Consider the following 10,275-nt stretch of genomic DNA (forward strand, 5'->3'; position numbering starts at 1 on the left):
CCACGCATTAGTGACTGCAGACTAATAAAGTGAAGGTGCAGTGTGTTTCTGTAACGACCCACAAAAGCAGTGTGAGAAAGGTCATCACTGCGATACACTCTGAAATACTTTCTGAAATGAGCATGAATAAATACCAGTGTCCATTATATCAGCTGTTATTAGACTAAAAAAAGGACCAATGTGCATGTAGAAAAGAGAAAGAAAGAAAGAAAGAAAGAAAGAAAGAAAGAAAGAAAGAAAGAAAGAAAGAAAGAAAGCTAAACTTAGAATATACAGTAATTAAACTAATAATATTTTTACATTTGTAAAATAAGAAAGAAAGAAAGAAAGAAAGAAAGAAAGAAAGAAAGAAAGAAAGAAAGAAAGAAAGAAAGAAAAAGAAAAACACAGGAACATTGTGACGGTTGCATATTCAAGAAAGAAAGAAAAGAAAACTAAACTCAAAATATAAAGTAAATAAGCTAATAATAAAAGAAAATGAGTAAAATACACAAGAAAGAAAGAAAGAAAGAAAGAAAGAAAGAAAGAAAGAAAGAAAGAAAGAAAGAATATGCGGATGATGAATGATAGTGGAAAAGTAACAAGAAAAGCACATAGTAATGTCTGGACAAATGAACAAAAAAGAAAGGAAGGAACAAAAAACGAATAAAAAAAAGGAAGGAAGTTATCATTTATGGAAAAGGGATCAGAGAAGGAAGGAAGGAAGGACAGACAACAGAAAGAAAGAAAGAAAGAACACTTAGTTAAATTAAGAGAATAAGAATGGAATTGATTACCCACCAATCTATCAGCAATTTTTTTTTATGAAAAAGTTTCACCCTTTAAATTGAAAGAATAAATAAATAAATAATGAAAAATGGCGTGCTGCAGCAGACTAAAATTCCCTACAAAAGCACATCTAAATAAAAGGCAGTAATTATAATTGATAAATGATGGAGAGAGAGTTAAGAGGAGAAGATGTGAGATTTGGGACACGAGTGTCTCAGTCGGCTGTGTTTTATATCACTTCGGTCGCACTTCAGAGAGAGAAAATTGCCCATTTGGTTATGATGGACGGCGAACATAAATGTCTCGGAAACCATTTGGAAACAAACAGGCGATAATGGAAGCACACGGTGATGACGATCGGTTCGTTTTCTCATTTTCTAATGCCCGGGTTCTAGATGCTCGAGAAGCAGACAGAACAATACGTGCATGATTACAAAACAATTCTGCTCGAATTACATCTCATTAGAGTTCGGAGGTAGCAATTAATAAAGGGATGATGGGATACGCTGGGCTTGGACTGTCTGGAATGGCAATCATGGCCCTTTGAACTGAACGCTGCTTTGAGATGGAGAAACAAGTTTAGTTTGGTCCAAAAAAATCAAGGTTGTGATTTGAAGTGCTGAAAGAAAGAAAGAAAGAAAGAAAGAAAGAAAGAAAGAAAGAAAGAAAGAAAGAAAGGAAATGAACATTGTGATGAAATGCATAATTAAGAAAGAAAGCTAAACTTATAATATCAATTTAATAAACACAATTTTTACATTTGTAAAATACGAAAGAAAGAAAGAAAGAAAGAAGAAAGAAAGAAAGAAAGAAAGAAAGAAAGAGAAAGAAAGAAAAGGAAGCATAAATAAGAAAAAAAGAAAAATAGGAAAAAAAAAGAATAATATAAATTAACAAATAATTTTAGAAACGAGTAAAATACACAAGAAAGAAAAACAAAGTAACATTGTGAAGAATGAATATTTAAGAAATGAGGAAAAGTTCAAAAGTAAAAGAAAAACTAAACATATAAGGTAAATAAACAAATAAATAAAAAATGAGTAAAATACGAAAGAAAGTAAGAAAGAAAGAAAGAAAGAAAGAAAGAAAGAAAGAAAGAAAGCTAAACTTGGAATATCAAGTAAATAAACAAAAATCTTAGAAATTAGTAAAATACATAAGAAAAAAAGAAAGAAAGAAAGAAAGAAAGAAAGAAAGAAAGACACAAGAACATTGTGATGGTTGCATATTCAAAGAATAAAAAATAAACTCAAAATATAACGTAAATAAGCTAATAATAAAAAATGAGTAAAATACACAAGAAAGAAAGAAAGAAAGAAAGAAAGAAAGAAAGAAAGAAAGAAAGAAAGAAAGAAAGAAAGAAAACTCTAATAATTCTAATTATATGAGGTATTTATAAGTTTACATTTAGGTCATTCTGATGTAATTCCAGAGCAATTCTCATGCAAATCCATTTGTATGTGAGCTTAATTACTGTATAAGATATTTTTAGTTATTCTTGTGTTAATCCGAGATAAATGTGTCCAGCTAACTTAATTAAAAATACATCAAAATTCAGCTAATTATTTGAGGTTGTTTTAAGGTATGTCTGCTTGCATGTGTATGCACAGGTGAGCTTCATTACAGTGAGACTGTGGATTCTGAGGTAATTCTGAGGTCATTTTTATGGTAATTATAAGGTAAATCTGAGGTCATTGTGATGTAATTCAGAAGCAATTCTAATGTCAATTTATCCTTATGTAAGACTAATTGCTGTGTTAGATACTATCGAGGTATTTCAGAGGTAAATTCATCAGAGCTTAATTACTATGAGAGTCAGTTCAGAGGTAATTCTGAATTCATTTTTATGATCATTGTGAGATACAGCTGATGTAATCTTGAGTTAATAATGAGGTCATTCTGAAGCAATTCTAAAGCGAATCTATTCTAATTATTGTATATAATACATCCGAGGCGATTCTGAAGTAATTCCGAGGTAACTTTGTCCACAAGTGAGCCAAATTTAATTAAACCTGTATTTTTTTTTTAGATAATTCTGCTGCATAAGTATGCAAATGTGAGCTTAATTACTGTATCACTCAGTTCCATGATCATTTTGAATTTATTTTATGGTAAGTGAAAGGTAATTTTGAGGTAATTCGAAAAGAATAAAACGTTAAATCTACTTAAAGTGAGATTTATTTGCTTTATAAGGTCTTCCGAGGTGTTTTTAATAATAACTTTGTCCACAAGTGAGCTGTATGTATTTTATTTTAGGTTTTTCTACTATATATATATATATATATATATATATATATATATATATATATATATATATATATATACAGTACAGACCAAAAGTTTGGACACACCTGCTCATTCAAAGGGTTTTCTTTATTTTCATGACTATGAAAATAAAATTCCACATGTGTTAATTCACAGTTTTGATGCCTTCAGTGTGACTCTACAATTTTCATAGTCATGAAAATAAAGGAAACTCTTTGAATGAGCAGGTGTGTCCAAACTTTTGGTCTGTACTATATATATGTATGCAATTTAGCTGATTTACTATATGACTCTGTTCTGAAGGTCATTCTGAGGTGATTTTATGTAATTGTGTTAATTGTGGTAATTGTGATGTACATCTGAGGTAAATCCAAATGAGAGGTAAATGTGAGGTAAATGTGTTTACACCTGAGGTAAATTACTGCCTCTGGTAAATTATACAGTATGTAATTGTACTTTTTGAGATAGTTATGATGTATAACTGAATACAAGTGAACTAAAATACCATTTTAGGGTAATTTTGCTGTACTTTTGATGTACTTTTTCTGAGGTAAAAGTGTCCACAAGTCGACTTAAATGCATCCACATGTCATATATCGAATGCTAATACGAGAAATTAGATTCATTTTGTGTACATCCATTTTTAATTTTAAACCGACCCTGAGTTTTAGCATTCGAGACAAAGTCAATAAATGCCACTGTGGGATTTCTATCTTCGTTTTCACATCTTTCTTTGCTCAAGCTCAATTTCTTGAGGGCGATCTATATAAAATATTATTTCAGTGACACCCTGACCTTCGTCTTCGCGAAGCCCTAGTTCGTTTTTTTTAATGCATATTTTTATAGTTTTAAACACTGTTTGCATTTTCACTGCCGAAGGGCATCCAGACCGTTTTAACAGCTAATTCTCTTGGGATTGATTTGATGAGTTGTGCCTCGTCCTTTTTCTTCTTCGTTTTTTTTTTTTTTTTTTTTGGTAGAAAAGCCTGCGGGCTGGTGCTGTATTTTACAGAGTTATATTATAAAAACAGCTAATCGGGGACGTAATAAAAGCCGCATGACCCTGGGCGGGGGATCCTAATTATAAATAGGGGTAGTTTGGTTGTATTATGGCCACCATAAATTTTGGACTTTGCAGTTCATCTTTTTTTATAACTGAAATAAAGATGATGGAGTCAGAACAGAAGATCGCAGCAATAGATCAGTGTGTAAGTGACCAGGAGGTTGTAAGTTCAAGACTGGGCTTGAATTAGATTCTTAATAATACTATGTCACGTTGCATAAACACAGCCAAGTAAATGCCTAAAAATGTGGAAAAAGTCATGCCACACTATATTTATTCTTTTGATTTGTTTTAATTTGGACCTCAAATCAGATTTTAATCAGCCAGCTGGACCGCTCATGAGTTTGGCATTCCTCTTACTCAACTATTCTCTAATTATACAGATGGGTAATATTTCAATTTAGAAATTTGTCAGATTAATTTGCCACTTCCACTTCATCATGCTGTTCTTTATATCAGTTTATAATCCAACATATTTAATCCAACAAACAATGCTGAAAAAGGTTTATTCTTTCATTGTGTTGAACAGCCAAACAAAAAGACATAAAATGGTATCAAATGGTTTATTGCTATTGAAATAAAAACATTTACATGGGTAAATCTAACAAATAATAAAATAATAATATTGTTAATAACTAGAGGTATACCGATAGTGGATTTTATCAATACCGATAGCTAGCTTGGCTCTTACTTGCCGATAACCAATTTATCAACCCATAGTTTTTAAAATGGATTCTGGATAAAAAATAAAAACAGTCCATGTAAAATAGTACTGAACTTTATTACAAAAATAATAAATACCAAAGTAATGAATCATGAAAATCAATATGAATATATTCATTAATAAATATAATGACATAATTTATAAATAATAAATATAGTATAGCACTCTCCGTGCAGCGCGCAGTCTCACGTGTAAAAACAAACAGCATGTGGAATCAGTGATTCTCCTCTAGAGGCCGCTCTCATAATGACAGCAGATCTACAGTATATTTCTGATAGTTCCAGCAATCAACTATCAGTACCTTGACCTCTAATAATAATACAGATATACGAGTTAAACATATTTAAAATGACGTCTTTTAAATATTGTTCAGAGAGCCAGTCAAGTTTAAGTACCCCTGATTTAGAGGATAGCTCCAACCCACAATATTACAGTAACCAGAGATGGCAAAATCCTTCAATCATGTAGAAGTAGAGATACTCATGTTTTAAAAGACTTTAAAAGTTGAAGTTCTGACATTTGGGCTCTGAGATGTACTTAAGTAAAAAGTAGTCATTACTTCTACCTGTTTTAGTATCACACTGTTAACTGAACCTCACATCATCATAATATACAGTTGTGTTTAAAATTATTCAACCCCCAATGCTGTAAATGGTTTTAGGGAATTTAGTGTACATTTGTAATTGTATTCAGAATGAAATCCTACAAGGACTTCTTAAAGAACCATATGCAACTAAAATGACATCAATTAGTTTTGTAATACAGTAGTAAATGTTTCTTTTGTGAATTCAACCCCTTAAAGACTACCACTCTGAAGAACAGAGGTTCAATGAAGTGTTTTCAATCAGGTATTGAAAACACCTGTGGATATCAGGGAGCAGCAATAAAGCCTAATAAGCACCAATTAGGCAGCTTTAAAATGACTGTGATACTCAGCTCCTTCTAGACATTTACTGGTGTGGTTACAAACATGGTGAGGTCAAGAGAATGGTCCAGGAAGACAAGAGAACAGGTGATTACTCTTCACAGGAAGGGCAATGGCTATAAGAAGATTGCAAAGATGTTAAACATACCAAGAGACACCATAGGAAGCATCATTCGCAAATTCAAGGCAAAGGGCACTGTTGAAACGCTACCTGGTCGTGGCAGAAAGAAGATGCTGACTTCGACTGCTGTGCGCTACCTGAAGCGTAGAGTGGAGAAAAGTCCCCGTGTGACTGCTGAGGAACTGAGAAAAGATTTGTCAGATGTGGGTACTGAAGTTTCTGCTCAGACAATACGGCGCACCCTGCGTAATGAAGGCCTCCATGCCAGAACTCCCAGGCGCACCCCCTTGCTGTCCCCAAAGAATAAGAAGAGTCGACTGCAGTATGCCAAAAGTCATGTGGACAAACCACAGAAGTTTTGGGATAGTGTTCTGTGGACTGATGAAACAAAATTAGAACTGTTTGGGCCCATGGATCAACGCTATGTTTGGAGGAGGAAGAACAAGGCCTATGAAGAAAAGAACACCTTGCCTACTGTGAAGCATGGCGGGGGGTCAATCATGCTTTGGGGCTGTTTTGCTTCTGCAGGTACTGGGAAGCTTCAGCGTGTGCAAGGTACCATGAATTCTCTTCAGTACCAGGAGATATTGATGACAATGTGATGCAGTCCGTCACAAACCTGAGGCTTGGAAGACGTTGGACCTTTCAACAGGACAATGATCCCAAGCATACCTCCAAGTCCACTAGAGCATGGTTGCAGATTAAAGGCTGGAACATTTTGAAGTGGCCATCGCAGTCACCAGACTTTATTCCGATTGAGAACCTCTGGTGGGACTTAAAGAAAACAGTTGCAGTGCGCAAGCCTAAAAATGTGACTGAACTGGAGGCTTTTGCCCATGATGAATGGGCGAAGATACCCGTAGATCGCTGCAAGACACTTGTGTCAAGCTATGCTTCACGTTTAAAAGCTGTTATAACTGTAAAAGGATGTTGTACTAAGTACTAAGATTGAATGTCACTTGGGGGTTGAATAAAACTGATAATGATGTGAGCTCAGAAAAGACATTTGTGGTTATTTCATTATAAATGTTTTGTTATATTTGTCTGACCTACAAGTGCCTCTTTGATTTAATTGTAAGCAGGATGACTGAATGATCATAATCAATGTCAAACCGACCAAAACAATCAATTTCAGTGGGGGTTGAATAATTTTGAACACAACTGTATTAATACAAAAGCATTTCAAATGTTGTTACCTAATGAATCCAGGCTAAACACCCACCATATAGAACAGAAAAATGATGATGATGATGATCAGGTGATCATGAATGTCTCTGATCTCAGTCATGTTTACATCGCCGACTCCCTCTGTCTCATCCACATTAACCCCATACTTCTTGTTGCCTTCTACCATGCTCGTTGTTAGCTTCGTAAACTAGCCTACAAAGAAACGATCAAACACCAGTGGTAAATTGAAAAAGTCACACAATGACAAGAATAAATATCGATCGTGTCAGCAAATAGATCAAAGTCTGGTTTGACAACGTAAGTAGTAGAAAGTACAGATATCTGTGTACCAACATTTGAAAGTAAAACGTTAAAAACAAATAGTGAAGTAAAGTAGCGATACCAGAAAAATACAGTAATGAAGTAACTAATCGAACCACACTTCCCACTTACAATGACACTGCAACCCACCCAGCTATAGATCACAGTTGATGATGGAAGAAATCAGAAAAATAAAGCCCCAGCTCAGTTGAAAGTCCCGTAAACATGCAGTCACACATGAATGGCCACCAGATGCTCATTGTGCCTAATTGTTGGCAGCCACCTCTACTCCATGATTCTTGAGCTACAATGTACGGTCACGCCTTTTCTGGTCTGAGAATCAGCAGTTGCACTATTAAGCACACTTAATTTCCGAGGCCATTAGAGCATCTCACTCAATCAGGTAAATGACACAGCGACTGGACTTTAGGGAGCATCTAATTTTCTTCTCTCTCTCTGGACGAATACAGTGGCCACTTGAAACCGATCATGGACTTTAGCAGTGGCTCAGCTGAAGTGTGCACTCCGGAGCTGACTGCACAGGATCAGGACGAGGCCACGGCAACATTTTTTGACATCAAGGAGTCGGCTCGCCGATGGACTTCACAGCCAGCCTGGATCCTTCTTTCACTCATTCCTCTTCTTTACAATCATCTATTTTGTTGTTATTTCAAATTCATCTTCCTCTTTTCCACCCCAAATGAAATAAAGTGCACTAGACTGAGGATCACTGAGACGTTCTTCATTGGGTTTCTGTGTAATTTACAGACGGGTGAATTAAATGTTACTGTGTGTACTACAACAATGTGAAGGTGTGTGTGTGTGGGGGGGATAATTGGTGTTAGGAGACTCCTGACCTCTGTGTGTCAATGTTAGGGGCTGAAAAATCAATGCAAAACAGTTTACACCTTCCTCAAGAGCATATGCAGTAAATGTAATGACTTGCTCATCGATTCGATGCAAAACGAAAGAATTGATATCAACCAATCGTTTAACTTCCTGTCAGGGGCCATGTCTGTGTGTGTGTCTAGGTGGGTGGGGTGGTTAGGCTTTCGTAGGCTCTGAGAGGCATGACGAAGCCAAACCTAAATTGAACGATCACTTGGGTTCTTCAATGTTAACACATATTAGCTAATGCTAATTAATAAAGAGAGTAAACTACATTCCATGTTTTCCATATATTATACATCTAGGACACTAGGTAGGGTATATGTATTATTTTACACCCAGGCCAGTGCACTTGGTGCTCTCAGATTAGGATAAACCCCCCTCATACCCTAAACACTAAATTCACTGTATTACTTATTACATTATCATTTGTTTCAAATGATTTCACAGTAGGTCACCTTCATAGCAACTAGGAGGCTGAAGGGTGTAGGGCCCAATTTCAAGTGCACTGGTTGGACATATAGTGCACAAAGTAGGGTGCATTTTATGTCCAATGAAGGTGCCATTATTTATCTTTCTGTCTGACTGACTGGCTCGCTTACAGACAGTCTTTCTCTCTGTCTATGTCTATACAGACATACTTATCCATCTTTTTCTGCTTCTGTCTGTCTGTGTCTGTCCATATGTCTGTCTATCAACCTGTCTGTCTCTATCATAGCTTTCCTGTCTATCTGTGTATATTATCTGTGTGGACGAGAGTCTGTCCATCTGTTAGTGTGTCTCAGGGGTCTGTCTGTCAGTTTATCTCTCTATCTGTACATATGTCTATTTGTCGGGATGTCCATCTCTTTGTCTACCAGTCTGTCTGTCACATCTATCCATCTGTTTATAGTATCTATGTGGGTGTCAGTCTGTCTGTTGTTGTCTCTCAGTGTCCGTCTATCTGTTTAACCCTCTGTCTATACAACTGTCTGAATGTCTATCTTTTCTAAATACCACTCTATCTATCTATCTATCTATCTATCTATCTATCTATCTATCTATCTATCTATCTATCTATCTATCTATCTATCTATCTATCATCATCTATCTGTGTGTCTGTGTGTCTGTCTGTATATTTGTTTATATGTAATTTTATCTGTCTATCTCTATATTTCTGTGTCTGATTTCTATCTATCTGTTTGTCCTTGTTAATTTTCTCGTACCCCACACTCTTTTAAATGTGCACTGTTAAGGCAGATTTGTAGCCGTATAGTATAACAGTGTAGAATTGTAGAGAATAGTACACTTCCCACAATGCACTGCAGCAAAGTCTGTGTTCTGACTTGTAACGAGTCCCCATAATGCACGCTGGTGTTAGCAGGGAGCAGTGAGTAAGGGCACTATGTGAGAGCGAGTGTGTAATGCAGATGGTGACGGTGGGACGCTGCGTGCACTCTGGCACTGACTCGGTGAACTCAGCGGGGTCCTGGCAGGGCTTTAGGGCGCATCGTTAACACGGCGAGCGGGTGGGGCGCTGTCTCGCATCACTCTGCAAACGACGACAAATTAATCCAACCGGCTCCCTGCGTGGCTCGTGTCCCAATCCACATTAACACTTCCAGATAGTGTGTGGTGTTCTAATTGCTTACCTTTTGGATTTGCTTTCACTTGCTCGTGTTCCACTTTGACTCCTCCCCCTTTCCCATTTAAATGTATAAGCTATTTAGCGAATACAGCCAGTATACACTGTGTAGTGTGTGAGTTTATACAGACTGAGGGGCTTCATGAAGAAAAATAAATAAATACTTTAATTAATTTAGCAATACATGGGAAAGAAACAATTATTAGTTTATAAATTTTTTATTTCTTTGTTTATTTGTTTTTCCATGTGCAGTGTTTCTTTCTTTTTTATTTAAAATGAATCATTTTCTCTCTTTTTTATATTTTTTTATATCTTATTTCTTTCTTACCTATATTGTTTATTTTCTGTTTACTTTTATTCCTTTTGTTATTTTTTGTCATTTCCATTCTTTTCTTTTCTTCTTCTTTCT

General features: G+C 35.6%; 1 long non-coding RNA gene across 1 annotated transcript in view; it reads left to right on the forward strand.

Annotated features, from left to right (window-relative positions):
* The window catches only part of LOC124378198, a 35,023-nt gene extending 26,944 nt beyond the window's left edge, over nucleotides 1-8,079 (forward strand). The window contains exon 3 of the long non-coding RNA XR_006924175.1: nucleotides 7,825-8,079. This is a non-coding gene — a long non-coding RNA (uncharacterized LOC124378198). The remainder of the gene's footprint in view (nucleotides 1-7,824) is intronic.
* The last annotated feature ends 2,196 nt before the right edge of the window (nucleotides 8,080-10,275 follow it).

This window comes from Silurus meridionalis, chromosome 24, assembly GCF_014805685.1.
Source record: "Silurus meridionalis isolate SWU-2019-XX chromosome 24, ASM1480568v1, whole genome shotgun sequence".
NCBI lineage: Eukaryota > Metazoa > Chordata > Actinopteri > Siluriformes > Siluridae > Silurus > Silurus meridionalis.